We start from the raw sequence: 3,919 nt of genomic DNA, 5'->3' as shown, positions 1-3,919 counted from the left end.
GCGGAAAGGGTCATTGATGAAATGATTACACTAGTCAAAATGACATCATCTTTTTTTAAAGGTTAGTAAGCAAAGTACTATGTCTGCTCTTTGAAAATGTCAAAAAAAATGCTACTTTTCCAAAGTGTGAAGTTATGTTAATTTAAACACTACAAGCACAAGTGATACAAAGGAAATTAGTTTAATACACACTATTAGTCAGAAATTATATATTCCTACAATGTTAGCGAAATGTCAGAGAAAGTTTGATGAAGATGAAAAATCAGTATTTTTTATTCTTAGATACATTAACCATAACCTAAGGACACTAAAGGAGAAAGAATAATAAAAGACTTAGAAATTCAAGTAAGGAGAAAAGAAAATCTTCCTTAAACTGAAATAATAGAACTAAATGAACACTTAATTCTACAGAACATAACCTGATATACTGGATTAAGAATAGTCAACTAGGGTACTACTAATTAGATATCACTTACCTATTTCCTGTCACTTCCATTTCTTCGTTGTAACAATAATGTTTGTCATTATTGGCAGGGCTGTTGTGAATACATATTAGATTATTCCCAATACTTTTACATTAATATTGAGGCCATTTCCAACCCTTGTAGATATCCTTATGCTTAATCTTTTATATATGTGCTAATTTTTAGTAATATCAATTCTTAAAGGTAGAATTGGCACATCAATGGATATGTCTGTTTTTAATTTTAAAAGATATTCAACACATAGTTTATATTCTATGATATTATCAGATAGCTGTTCATGTTCTAATAAAATCAGTCAAGATAACTCTGTATTTCCAAATTTTTATGTTGTACACCAAAAAAATGTGGATTTGTTTAATATCCCTGAATCCCTGATAACTGGAAGAGACCTAGTATATTCATACTTCAGCTCAGTAAGGGGATGACACCAAGCAGAGGGGAATTAGGCAACCAAGAGATTAAAAGTGTTGATCAAACCCATATGCATTGAGTGCATGTTCTTTTTACATGACATACTCTTTAAAATTTGAAAAGGCCTTTGGGAAAATGATATAAATAATTTATTATACAGTATAGTTCAATATATAGTACTTGATTCTCATTTCTTAGGCAATTTGAACAAATGCATGAACTACCATCAAGCAGAGATCTGAAGTGTTTTTAGCATCAAAAATGCATCATAGGTTGGGGCACCTGGGTGGCTTAGTCGGTTGAGTGTCAGACTTTGGCTCAAGTCATGATGATCTCCTGGTTCATGAGTTTGAGCCCCATGTGGGGCTTTCTGCTGTCAGCCTGTCAGCGCAGAACCCTCTTTGGGTCCTCTGCCCCCCCCCTCTCTGCCCCTCTCCCACTTGCACTCTCCCAAAAATAAATAAATATTAAAAAAATACATCATAGACTTCTGGTTTCCAGTCTGGCAGGTAAATAGTTTAGAAATCATCACTTTTCCTCACAAGAAGAAAGAAGTTGAACAAATTGAAAAGCAATGATTCTTAGATCCACCAAAGAACTGTTTTCACAGGGAAAACTGCTGCTCTGAAAAAAAGAGATAGGCCAATACAGAAAGTTTATTCACCAGAACTAAACTTAGTTAGATTTTGCTGAAGAACAAAAGAAGAAATATATCATTGAATGAATTGTTCTTTTTTCTACTTTTCTAAAGGAAAACCAAATAAGCAAACAAGTACACAACTACTACTCTCTAGAGACAGGGCCAGGTAGAAGGGAGGTTTGGAAAAGAAAAAAAGAAAGCATTGGGTACCCAGAACCTTCTTCACAATTTTCCATGTCACTGACTGTGGGAGGGTCCTGGAAACATGAAAGAAAGAATTTATTGTAGCTAAAATAGATGTTGTTAAAGAAAAATCCATGTCCAGGTGTCAGATTGTCCAATATTTGCCACATCAAATTTTTTCAATTTCTTACAACTGACAGGGTGCCTTTTGCTCCAAACTTACATTTTTGCCTGAAACATAAGATTAGTGATTTTAAAAGTAAACACTCTACTGCTCGCTTCAGCAGCACCTATACTAAAATCTGAACCATACAGAGAAGATTAGCATGGGCCTTGCAGAAGGATGGTGGACAAATTTGTAAAAGTAAACTTTATATTGTTCTTTCCTTTTAGTTTCCATTTGAAGTATCAGTTTCGATATTAGCTAATACATTTTGGCTCTCAGATGACTATCGTAGGTGGACATACATGGGTGAGGTTTACTCGGTTTAAAAAAATAAAAATACAACCTCGGATGAGGTTGACACACAGGAAATTGCAAAGCATTCTCCATGAAATCAGTGTTTATAAAGTATTCAGGGACATTCTCTAAATGGTTTCTTACACCTGTGGCTATAGCATCTTCTGGTCAGTGAAAAGTAAACCATGAAAGAGGGAAAGATAAAACAAGGCAGTTTCCTTTGGTGGCAGCTGCTATTCTATGCCCAGGATGTGTCATCTTTACTGACACTTAAAAAGCATATATAAAAACACTTAATGTGTTTGGGTGACTGTTGATGACAGATTGTCACCAAGTCTATCTTCTGGGTAATTTCTCCTCCAAGTTCATCTTAAAAGACAGATGCTTCAGGTATTTTGGGACTTACAAATTTAATGGGTTACTATTTTTCTGTTGCAACTGGTGTTTCTAGAATGATAGTGTGAGTGTTCAGAATAGCTAATGTGATGGAAATCTCTGAAATTGTAATTATGCGCTTTGATTCTGTTTATAAGAAATGAATTTGGTGGCATCAGTTTCTTAAAATAGACAAAATGTCACAGGACTGTAGTGCACACTTGTCTAGAAATACAGATAGTAAGAGTCAGAGTTGCTCAGAGTCAGGAATACTGGATAACCTCATGATTTGGTACTGATGGGAAATTAACAATTTTTCCTCATGTTTACCTTACCCATATGTAATTAATTTTGAAGCCACAGGGAATAATGATACAGAAGATTTAGGAACACAGGTATTTCTTAAAATGAGCCCTTACAGTAATTGGCATCGTATTTTGCCACTTTGGATCCTGTTAGTTTGAACATATCTTATTTCTTAACTATCATGTTTTATTTGAATTTCCAGTCTTTTCACGTGTAGTTTGTCCTTCCAACACCCTATCTCCACCCATGAGACAAAGACTTAATCATCCTCCAGTCACTGCTTGGATATCACTACCACTTATCCCAGAAATATTTTCTCTCTGCCAATCTGGGTTTAGATATCCTTCCTTTGGTGGCTTTGTCTGTCTCTTGAAATGTGTTCAAAGTTATCTCCATTACCATTGTAGTCTTACCACACTGTATAAAATATTTATTACTTTTATTATTTAAAAGGTATGAAAAGGGGTGCCTGGGTGGCTCAGTCGGTTGAGCGTCCGACTTCGGCTCAGGTCATGATCCCACAGTCTGTGAGTTTGAGCCCCGCATCGGGCTCTGTGCTGACAGCTTGGAGCCTGGAGCCTGCTTCAGATTCTGTGTCTCCCTCTCTCTCTGCCCCTCTCCTGCTCATGCTTTCTCTCTGTCTCAAAAATAAATAAGAACATTTAAAAAAAAAGAAAGGTATGAAAAAATGATTTTTTATTGAGCATTAAAGATTTACTTCCTATGTGTGTTATTACTAATTTTTTCTATATTAGTTTGGAACTACTTGTATTAGTTTTCTATAGCTGCCATTAATAAATTACCACTATATTAATGGCTGAAAACAATGCAAATGTATTACAGCTCTGTGGGTCAGGTCCCATCGGTCTAAAGTCAATGTGTTGGGAAGCTGTGTTCCTTTCAGGAGATTCTGGGGAAGAATCTGTTTCCTTGTCTTTCCAACTTTTAGAAGCTTCCTTACCTCCAACTTGAATGCCTGCAAGGTTGAAGCTGTCTGTGATTTTCTTCCATAGCCACATCTCCCCATAATCCTCACCTGACTACTTTTACTTTTAAGGA

At 35.7% G+C, this 3,919-nt stretch overlaps 1 non-coding gene across 1 annotated transcript; it reads left to right on the top strand.

The window, feature by feature from the left end:
• Positions 1 to 1,990: 1,990 nt before the first annotated feature.
• LOC124507977 (U6 spliceosomal RNA) lies at positions 1,991 to 2,097 on the top strand. Its single transcript, XR_006961188.1, has one exon. It is a non-coding gene; the product is annotated as a U6 spliceosomal RNA (small nuclear RNA).
• The last annotated feature ends 1,822 nt before the right edge of the window (positions 2,098 to 3,919 follow it).

The sequence above is a fragment of the Lynx rufus genome, unplaced genomic scaffold, assembly GCF_022079265.1.
Source record: "Lynx rufus isolate CCGP_SWC_20201006 ecotype Redwood Valley unplaced genomic scaffold, mLynRuf1.p SCAF_12, whole genome shotgun sequence".
In the NCBI taxonomy this organism is placed as follows: Eukaryota; Metazoa; Chordata; class Mammalia; order Carnivora; family Felidae; genus Lynx; species Lynx rufus.
The sequence above is the reverse complement of the archived record's forward strand: the minus strand, read 5'-3'. Positions and strand labels throughout refer to the sequence as shown.